Genomic DNA, 11,155 nt, shown 5'->3' with positions numbered 1-11,155 from the left:
GTTTTGTATTTTTAGTAGAGACGGGGTTTCACCATGTTGACCAGGATGGTCTCGATCTCTTGACCTCGTGATCCACCCGCCTCGGCCTCCCAAAGTGCTGGGATTACAAGCGTGAGCCACCGCGCCCGGCCTGACTCTTCGTTCTTTCGTCTCCAGCCATTCTCAAATGCGCTAGGCTTGCTTCACCTCAGAGCCTTTGCACATGCCATTCTCTCTGCTTCAAATATTTCTCCCCTTGAATTTGGCATGGGGAATTTACTTTTCATATTTTTTGGCTTTTCCCTCAGATACAACCTTCTCACTGACCAACCTTCCCTGACCAAATGATTTAAAACCAAATTCATAACAGTCTTATTCGTCCATTTCCCTTGCTTTATTTTCTTCCTAGCACTTTCCACTTTGACATACCATATATTTTGTTTGTTTATTGTCTGGTTCTCTCACTGAAAGGTAAGCATCATGACAAGAGGGTTTTTCTCTTCTGCCTCTTTTTTTTTTTTTTGTCACTCTTCTAACAGCACTGCCCAGAGGAGTGACTGTCACAGAGAGGACACTCGTTTAACACCTGTTGTTGAATGAATGAATGAATGAGACACAGGATCTGGGGAACAAAGCAAGTTAGAAACACTGTCCTCCATTACCTAGAGTAGCACTCCCACTTTCCCAGGGCTCATCATCTGTCTCCTCAATTTGCTTATATGTGGAATGAATGATGACAAACTAGTATGTGCCCTTAGCTCCAGAATCTCACAAATGAGTATGATTTATTTTTTGTTTTCTTCTGATCCAGGTGTTCTGGACCACACTTTACAGTGACCAGAAAACCTTTGTGAAGTGTCAGGGTGTAGAAGCAAATACAAACTCTTCACTAAGTGGCCCTCTTTTTGAATCTTAACAGGGTTTGGTCCCAGGTATTTCTGTGTTCAAAGCCTTTCAGGGCAAGGCAGTTTTCTGTGGAGTATATATACCTGTTCTATATACCTAATGGGATGCTAGGTTTCAGCTGGACAAAGTCCTTACAGAGCCGTGATTTTCAAGGGGTAGGGGGAGACATTTGTCATAACTAGAGAGTGGAGAGTGTGGCGTGCTACTGGCATATAGTTGCTAGGGATGCTCACTATCCTACAGTTAAGGTTCTACTTTTACCAAGTAAAAATATAGGTAGGTAAGATAGCCACATGAAATACAGGCATTTCCAGTTAATTGTGAATCTTAGATGAACACTGTTACCTGAAATTCAAATTTAACTGTATTTTATAGTGACCCTGCCTCCTATAATGCACAGGACAGCCTCCTTCCCTCTCAACAATAATCCAGGCCCAAAATGTCAAGAGTGGAGGTTGAGAAACCCTGCCACACAGCAGTGGTTTTCAAGCCCTAGTTTGTATCACAATTACCTTCAGGGTTGGTTTACTGGGCACACCCTCAGAGTTTCTAATACCGTAGGCCTGGAGTGGGGTCCCAAGATTTGCATTTCCATCAATTTCCCCAGGTTAGATTGGGGCCACATTTGAGAATCACTACCCTAGAGAGAGAAAGTCCCCATGCCGTCCTGATTAGGAACCAGAAAAGTTTCAAAGGAGGACAGGGGTGGGAGGATAAGCAAGAGGGGCAGGGAGACCTGGTCCACTGGGGTGGGCGGAGTTATTTCTGCCGTTCCGGCCAGGCAGGCATTTCCGGGGTCCCTCTAGGCGTCGCGGAGGTCCCGGAGTCTCGATGGTTGCACGGGCCGGGGCGTGGCCTGGTCCGGGGGCGTGGCGCGGAAGGCGGGCCGAGGTGCGGCGAGCACTCTCGTGCCGGACGTTGCGCGGCCGTGACGCCCGACGCCAGCGCTGGCGCCGCGCTCCCGTTCGGCGGGGTTCACCGTCCGGCTCAGGATCGCGACACTCCGTCTGGGCCAGCGCAGGTAGGCATCACTGTGCTTGCACCGCAGGCAGGGCTCCGCTTGAGTAGGGGAGCGGTTGGCCTGATGTTGCGTTTTCTCTACGACGTCCGAGGACCTAGTCCTCACTGCTGTGCGCAGACTGTGGAACAATGGGCTTCCGGGCGCCGAGTTCAGAGGGCCGCAAGGGGGCGCTCCCGCTGCCTGTGGGGGTGCCGGAACGGAGGCCGAGCCGGCTGAGCCGGAGGCGGAGCGGGGTGGGTGGGACCAGGGCGGGGTCGGGCGGAAGAGGGCTGGATTAAGGGCGTGGTGGGAGGGACCAGGCCGGGCTCCAGCAGGCTGGGCGGGCGGCCTGAGGCGCGCTGGCTGCGCGGGCTGCGGGGGCAGCATCACGCCCCGGGGAGGGTCGGCTCCGCTCCTGGAGGCGCGGGGGGCGGGCCGTTCTGAACGTCCGCCTGGGAAGCCGCTGAGGTTTCTGAGGGTCTTCGTTTTCTTTTCTCTTTCGCTTTTGAGATGAGAAAAGGGAGGGAGCCTCCGTATCTCACAAAAGCTTCCTGAGCTGTTGTGCACCTGGCTCAACTTTGGGGTGTTGCATCTATAAAATGTCTTTTGAGAAAGAATTTTTATCTTGAAATAATTTCAGAATGTTACAAAACAAGCAAAAATTTCCATGTACGGTCCGCCCACATTTCCTAGGGGGCTAACATCTTATTTTACAGTTAACACCTACAGTCTTCATTCAGATTTCTCTACTCTCACCTGTTTCCTTTTTGTAATTTAGGCTCCAAGACAGCATTTAGTTGTCCTGTCTTTCCTTGGAGAAATTTACGTTTTAAACATCAGCTGTCTCTCCCTCCCGCCCCCCAACCCCAGGACCCTTTAGAGTGGCCTGGGGAGCTCCGGGTTTCACACCAAGGTGCTTTTTCTTTGCTGAGTGCCTGGACCAGTTCAGTTGAGGACGTCCAGTTGGACCTCTGGGCAGCTTGTGACCACCCTCTGTTCCTCCTCCCAGTGCTGCTAGGCTTGGTCAATGGCACCTCTGTGCTCCAATCAAAACGGGCTTGAAATCTGGGAGGCCTCCTTAATAGGCTTTCTCTCCTGCCCACGCCCCAACCAATTATCCAGACTTGACGGTTTCACGTTTTAAATCCTCCTCAGGTGTGACCGTTTCTCTCCATAGGCCCCACCCTTTTGCTGTAGAATTTTTTTTTTTTTTTTTTTTTTTTAGACGGCGTTTCGCTGTTGTTACCCAGGCTGGAGTGCAATGGCGCGATCTCGGCTCACCGCAACCTCCGCCTCCTGGGTTCAGGCAATTCTCCTGCCTCAGCCTCCTGAATAGCTGGGATTACAGGCACGCACCACCATGCCCAGCTAACTTTTTGTATTATTATTATTTTTTTTAGTAGAGACGGGGTTTCACCATGTTGACCAGGATGGTCTCAATCTCTTGACCTCGTGATCCACCCGCCTCGGCCTCCCAAAGTGCTGGGATTACAGGCGTGAGCCACCGCGCCCGGCTGCCCTAGACTTTTTGTCTGTCTCCCTGCATCTGCTTTGGGTCCTGCCCTCTCAGTTGTCCGTACTGCAGCCAGAATAAGCTTGTTAAAATGCAGCCTTCATTGTGTTATGCTCTGCCTGTAATTTTTTTTTTTTTTTTTTTTTTTAAACTTCCCATTGGTCTTATCCTTAACAGGGCCTTCAAGGCTCTGCCGAGCTGGTTCAGCCTCTTGTACCCTGTCTCCCGCAGTTTCCCTACTCTGGTCTGACTGCTTTGCGTTCTTCTCATGTACTGTGCCTTTTACATGGGGTGCTGTTCCCTACTTGCTGAGGGAATTGTTACTCTTCCTGAATTTCTCCATTAGGTTATCCTTTCCTCAGGGAGATATTCTCTGGCCTCCCTGACTAGGTCAGGTTCCATTTTATGGATTCTAATCAACTCTTTCCTTCTTAGCTCTGCCATAATTGCAATTTTATGCATATATACCTGACACACAGTAGATAATTCACATATTTGCCAAACGAATGAAAAAGTGGTAGTATGGCTGCCCAACTGCCTTTATCCAGACATTCCCTTTCGGAGTTCGCGTGGTATGCAGGGGCACTGTCTACCCATGTCCTGTTCCTCTGTTGGCTGTCTCAGGCAGGGCAAGAAAAATGGAGGAGCCACATGTGAGGGGATGGAAGGCCTGGGGAGCACGGTTTGCAGACTTTGAAAGGTAGGATGGGTTTCTGCTGAGCTTCTTACCTATGTATCTCCCTCTGACTTGGTTGAGTTCACTGTATTAGACTGTATTAGACTCTTCACTGACAGATATTCCTATGCGTGGTTTCAGAGACTCTTAGGAGTATATTTTAGGGTCAATCATATATCAAGAGTTTCTGGTTCGTTTTTAAATAGTTTTCTCAAAGCCAAATAGTAAAGATGAAAATGAAAGTCTGCTGCAGATTGAGATGGATGGCGTGCCCTGGAGTGTGGCCGTCTGGCTCTGTGGCATGATTAGTTTGGTTCAGCAAGTATTTATTGAGGGCCTACTGCATGCCGGATGCCACGTTGCCTTCTGGAGATACAGAGGTGGGGTCAACTTGAAGGTGGATTACTTATTTTAGTCTATTGTGGTGAAAGCTGTGATAAGAGGAAGACTTGATTGGAAGCTTGATGGATGGAGAAGGACATTGCAGGGGATCCCATAGGCAGAGAATAGCACCCCAGGCAAAAGGCACAGCACACAAGAAGAAAATAAAGCTGTCAGGCCAGACTAGGGAACCTGAGTGAGACAGGATACAAGAAGAGGCTGGACCAGCCCTCAGGAGTGGTCTGAGCCTAGTTGGGAGTGTGTGGGGATAAGGCTGGGGACCAGGCTGTGAATGACTTTGATTTTATATCAGAGCTTGGTTGGATTGTGACCCAGGGCAAGTTCTTGGTAGGCTCTGAGGATGAGCATAAGCCTCCAAATGGTTGGAAGCTGTCAGTCTGGATGTTAGTAAGTGGATGGGGCCAGCCTAAAGCACAGTGGAGGAAAAGGTGGTAAACTGCTGAGAGATGAAGCAACTGTGAAATGGTAACACAAGTCAGGCTTCTTGACCCAAACCTGGCTGGACCTGGGGAAGAAGTTGGAATGTTTGAGTTTTTTCAGTCATATGGACACACCCCTTAATCAAACAGAATTTCTGCAGCAAAATGTATAGATATTTATAGTAACAAAATTAGACATTATGAAGAGCCTCAGATCAGTCCAAGTTTGGCTGCCGAAGTTTGTTGCAAAGTTTCGAAAGAAAGTTCAGTTTTTAAAGCATATTTGGCTTTTGGAATTGCAGGTGAGGGAGTTGTGGACCTGAAATTACAGTTAACACTTGGGAAGCCTGGCCTAGTGTGTCTGCTTTGCACACATTGACTCTTACTGTTTTCACAGTGCAATGAGGGCAGGTACCATATGATGATCCCATTTTACAGGTTGAAGATGGGGCACCGGGAAGTCTCTTTGGTAAGTGACTTTCCAGAATCACACAGCTCGTCGCTGGTGGCTCCATATTACATATTTTTCCTGGGCTACAGACTTTTGAAAGGGGGTTGGGAGAGATTGAGGGACTGATGTCTTTCTTCTGCACTTCACACACCTGGCATCTGCCTGCAGCAAGCCTGCATTAGTGCCAAGAAGGTGAGAACAGAAGGGAAGCTGGAGCCCCATAGACATTACAATCACACACTTGGATTTACTGAAGGCCCATGGGGACTCATGTCCATGATTACTGGAGCTTATGATCTAATCAGGTGATGAGCTTTTCACACAAGCCATAGGGAAGTTAAGTGTGATGTCACGTGGACCAGAGGTGGTCAGAGGCCCTGTATATGGAGAAGATGGGATGCAGTCTGGTTGGCTTTGAAGAAATTCAGATAAACAATTTTATAAGGATTTTATAAAGAGATTATTTATAAGGGACACAGACTGTTACATGGGGAGATGACCTACCTTTCTTCTTCTAGCTGTGCAAAATGTGTGTGTTCTGGAACATCACAGATGAACGTCTTTTGCTTGACTCCCCCGTCGCTACAGAGCAGCATTTCCTTCAGACACTGACTGGCTCAGCTGGAGAGTATTTGTTCAGGTGTTTCTTTACAAGTGTCCCTGTGCCTGTGTGTGTTTGTATGAGTGTGTGAGATATACATGCCAAAATATATCAAATGCACAGGAACAGTTTAAAGCATAATGAACAACTCTGAGTATCCTACTCAGCTTAGGAAATTGTGTAGGGCTGATGGCCCACAGGGTCGTGGGGTGTGCCCTATGCTGTGCTGAGGCGCAGGATCCGAGAAATAAAGAGACAGGACACAGAAATGCAAGGAAAACACAGCCGGGCTCAGGGGGCCACACCACCTATAAGTGGAGTCAGGCGAGGCCCCGAATGTCCAGAAGCATGTGTATTTATTGTGTATAGGTTAGGGCTCAGGGCAGTGAGTGAAATCATCTTTATGATAGTGATAGGGTTGTGAGCAATAAAACAAGGAGTTCACCCCCATTAGGTCATCTAGGCCAGGAGGTGGACAGTGTGCAGCAAGGGGCCCTCTCCCATGAAGGCAAGGGCTATGTGCAGTAAGGGGTCCACCCGCATTAGGTCACCGAGGCTTGAAGGTGGGCCGTGCGCAGTGAAGAGGGTGCAGTGTGCAATACTTCTATCTATGGGCAAACTACTTCTAAGAAGATTTATAGGAGGATGCTTTAAGTCACATAGCAGTGACAGAGCTGTCAAGGTTACCCCCACCTTCTGGCAGCTTCCAGTGAGTTCTATGGGAAGATGCTTTTCGAGCAGCGTAGTAGGAAGAACTGATAAAGTTCACAGTCACCAAAGTGGATTGCCAGTCTGAGGGCAGCCTTCCACAGGAAATGGAGCAAGGTCCTACAACTCCTTTATCAGGAGGAGCGGCTCTTGCCCCAAGCCTGCCATACAGCGGGTATCTTTACGATACTGAATGCTGCTGCCTGGGCCATGGATTCTTGTCCTGGTATAACTGGTTTCCCTTAAATCATGCTCTGCACTGTGTCCACTCTAGGCATTCCTCCGATTATGAACTAAGAATAATTATATGTAGGGAAATATTCTTTAGGCACTCATACTATCAACTATTATATGATTATATATAGAGGATTATATAAAAGAATTCTTCAAGCCCTAATCCTATAAACAAATATATAATTGTATAAAGGATTATATAAAAGGAAATTGCTGAGTAGTAACACTATAAAGTGAGATAGTCCTCAAGCCCTAACTGTGCCAGGGTTCTGCTTAGCTCTCATTCCTCGGTGCCTATATGAGGGTTTACCCACAAATTGAACTTTATCAAAACTTTTATTTCCATAAGTTTTTGGGGAGCAGGTAGTATTTGGTTACATGAGTAAGTTCTTTAGTTATTTGTGAGATTTTGGTGCACCCATCACCCAAGCAGTATATACTGAACCCAATTTGTAGGCTTTTATTCTTCACACCTTTCCCATCCTTTCCCCTGGAGTCCCCAAAGTCCATTGTACCATTCTTATACCTTTGCATCCTCATAGCTTAGCTCTCACTTATGAGTGAGAACATATGATGTTTGGTTTTCCATTCCTGAGTTGCTTCACTTAGAATAATGGTCTTCAGTCACATCCAGACCGCTGTGCCACTAATTCATTCATTTTTATGGTGGACTAGTATTCCATCGTATGTTTATACCACAGTTTCTTTATCCACTCATTGATTGATGGGCATTTGGGCTGGTTCCATATTTTTGAATTGTGCTGCTACAAACATGCTTGTGCAAGTGTATTTTCTCATATAATGACTTCTTTTCCTCTGTGTAGATACGGATTGCCAGATCAAATGGTAGTTCTCCTTTTAGTTCTCTAAGGAATCTCCACACTGTATTCCATGGTGGTTATACTAGTTTACATCCCCACCAGCAGTGTAGAAGTGTTCCCCTTTCACTGCCTGCATGCCAACATCTGTAATTTTCTGATTTTTTTGATTATGGCCATTCTTGTGAGAGTAAGATGGTATTGCATTGTGCTTTTGATTTGCATTTCCCTGATAATTAGTGACACTGAGCATGTTTTTCATATGTTTGTTGGCCATTTGTTTGTATTCTTTTGAGAATTGTCCTTAGCCCACTTTTTCATGGGATTGTTTTTTTCTTGCTAATATGTTTCAGTTTATTGTAGATTCTGGATAGTCCTTTTTTACTCTATATGTTTTGAACTGATTAGATATACACAATTTAAAATTACTATATTTTCCTGGTTAGGCAAATCTTTTCTCACTGTAAAGTGGTCCTCTTTCTCTGATTTCTTTTTTGTTTTTATTTTATTTTACTTTATTTTTATATTTTTAATCATAAAAAACACAATTTACCATTTTAACCATTTAAGTATACAGTTCAGTAGTACTAAGGATACTCACATTGTTGTGTAGCCAATCTCCAGAGCTTTTTTATCTTGCGAAATAAAAAGTATACGCATTAAAACACTGACACCCCATTTCTCCTCCACAGCTTCTGTTAATCCGCATTCTACTTTGTTTCTCTCAGTTTGACTACTTTAATTACCTCATGTAAGTGGGATCAAACAGTGTTTCTCTTTTTGTAATTGGCTTATTTACTATAATATCCTCAAGGTTTATTTTTGTTGTAGCTTATGACAAGATTTCCTTCACCTTAAGGCTGAATAATATCCCATTGCATCTATCGATTCCATTCATTCATCAGTTGACACTTGGAGTTGCTTCTGTCTCTTGGCTATTGTGAATAGTGCTGCTTTGAAAATGCACTATAGGCCAAGAACAGTGGCTCATGCCTGTAATCCCAGTATTTTGGGAGGCTGAGGCGGGCAGATCACAGGTTAGGAGATCAAGACCATCCTGGCCAACATGGTGAAACCCGTCTCTATAAAAATACAAAAAATTAGCCGAGCATGGTGGTGAGCACCTGTAGTCCCAGCTACTTGGGAGGCTGAGGCAGGAGAATGGCTTGAACCTGAGAAGTGGAGGTTGCGGTGAGCTGAGATCATGCCACTGCATTCCACCCTAGGCGACAGAGTAAGACTGTGTCTCAAAAAAAAAAAAAAAAAAAAAAAAAAAAAAAATCAAAAAAAAAAAAAAAAAAAAAAAGAAAGAAAGAAAAAATGCACCACACACATACATTTCTGAGTTTCTGCTTTCAGGTCTTTTTTTCAATGTAGTATTGGAAGTCTTAGCTAGAGCAGTTACTAAGAAAAATAAGTAAAAGCCATTCAAATTCAAAAGCAGTAAGTACACCTATCTCTGTTTGCAGATGACATGATCTCATATGTAGGAAACGCTAAAGATTCCGCAAAACAGCAGAATTGCAGCAATTTGTATTTGCAGCAGAATTACAGCAAATTGTGTTTGCTGAATGCAGCACAGTTGCAGGATACAAAATAAATACACAAAAATCAGTTGGAGCTAGGCAGATTACTTGAGCCCAAGTGTTTGAGACCAGCCTGGGCAACATGGAGAAGCCCCATTTCTATAAAAAATAGAAAAATTAGCTGGACATGGTGACCTGTACCTGTAGTCCCAGCTACTTAGGCAGCTGAGGTGGGAGGATCACCTGAGCCTGGAGAGTTGAGGCTGCAGTGAGCCATGATTGTGAAGTAGGATCGCTGAGGTTCATTGTCTCACACTAAGGAAAGTGAAGACGTGGGCACACAACGTGTGCGTTTAAGAGTGGAAAGTTTAATAGGCGAGAGAAACAAGAAGCTCGCTCCCCTGTGTATAGGGAGGGGTTTCCAAATGGATCTCCCCGTTCACAGTGGGATGCATTTGATTTTATAGAGGGGCTTCAGGAGGTGGTGACTAATTTACATAGGACCTAGTGGATTGGTTGGACCAGGTGTGCCACTTAGCCTGCAAAGAGGCTGGCCATCTCACGCTAATCTTTTATCATGCAGATGGGGTCTCTACCTGGCGGGTTCCATGACACCCACACCCATGGCAACAAAGAGGAGGAAGAAGAAGACCTCCATGTTTGATGTACTTGCCTTCTGGCACACCTGCTGACATTCACCTATGCAAGCTTACAGCTTGCTTATCTATGCTTGCAGATTGATTTTTTTCAGGCTGCTTTTTGTTAGAAAATAAAGGATTTCAGGGTTGCTTTTTATTAAAAGAAAAACTTTACTGAGTACATCTGTACCCTCACTAACTGCCTAAATATTTTCTCTTTAAATCTTATATCAGTTGTGCCACTGCATTCCAGGCTGGTCAACAGAGTGAGACCCTGTCTTAAGAAAAAGAAAAAAATGACATGCACACGAATGTTCATTGCAGCACAGTTTACGATAGCAAAGACCTGGAACAAACCCAAATGCCCACTGATGATAGACTGGACAGGGAAAATGTGGCACATATACACCATGGAATATTACGCAGCCATCAAAAACGATGAGTTCGTGTCCTTTGTAGGGACATGGATGAACCTGGAAGCCATCATTCTCAGCAAACTGACACAGGAGCAGAAAATCAAACACCGCGTGTTCTCACTCATAGGCGGGTATTGAACAATGAGAACACATGGACACAGGGAGGGGAGCACTACACACTGGGGTCTGTTGGGGGGAAATAGGGGACGGACAATGAGGGGTGGGGAGTTGGGGGAGGGGATGGCATGGGGAGAAATGCCAGATATAGGTGAGAAGGAGGAAGGCAGCAAATCACACTGCCACGTGTATACCTATGCAACAATCTTGCATGTTCTTCACATGTACCCCAAAACCTAAAATGCAATAAAAGAAAAAGAAAAAGAAAAAAATGTTAAAACCCCTCAAAAACATAGCAATTACCAAACTTTTTCCATAGTGGGTGCATTATTTTATCAGCCTATAAATGGTGTACAAGGGTTCCAATTTTTTACATTCTTGCTGATAACTTATCATTTTCTATTTTTTCTTATAGTGGCCACTTTAATGGGTGTAATGTGATATCTCATGGTTTTGATTAGTATTTCCCTTAGGAGTAAGACTTTTAATATTTTTCTTAGGTAATTTAGTTTTTATTCCTATTTGTTATATTTGGTTCTTTTTAAGTGTGCTTGACCTTTTTTTCATTTGAGATTATATGTTTCTTGTTCATTTGTTTCTTACAACATATTAAACATATATATTTTGTATTCGATTTATGATAATTATGACATCTATAGTCTGTGGGTCTGATTATGCTGCTCATTGTTTCTGTTGACTCCCATTCATGGCACTTTATTTCCTTGTTTATGACTTTTTTTTTTTTTTTTTT

General features: G+C 44.8%; 1 protein-coding gene across 2 annotated transcripts in view; it reads left to right on the top strand.

The window, feature by feature from the left end:
* Positions 1 to 1,754: 1,754 nt before the first annotated feature.
* Positions 1,755 to 11,155, top strand: part of PGBD2 (piggyBac transposable element derived 2) — a 27,608-nt gene continuing 18,207 nt past the window's right edge. For both annotated transcript variants that reach the window (XM_017545313.2, XM_017545314.2), the window contains exon 1: positions 1,755 to 1,906. The gene's annotated coding sequence lies outside the window, so the exon portion shown is untranslated. The remainder of the gene's footprint in view (positions 1,907 to 11,155) is intronic.

The sequence above is a fragment of the Cebus imitator genome, unplaced genomic scaffold (assembly GCF_001604975.1).
Source record: "Cebus imitator isolate Cc_AM_T3 unplaced genomic scaffold, Cebus_imitator-1.0 Scaffold179, whole genome shotgun sequence".
Taxonomy (NCBI): Eukaryota; Metazoa; Chordata; class Mammalia; order Primates; family Cebidae; genus Cebus; species Cebus imitator.
The sequence above is the reverse complement of the archived record's forward strand: the minus strand, read 5'-3'. Positions and strand labels throughout refer to the sequence as shown.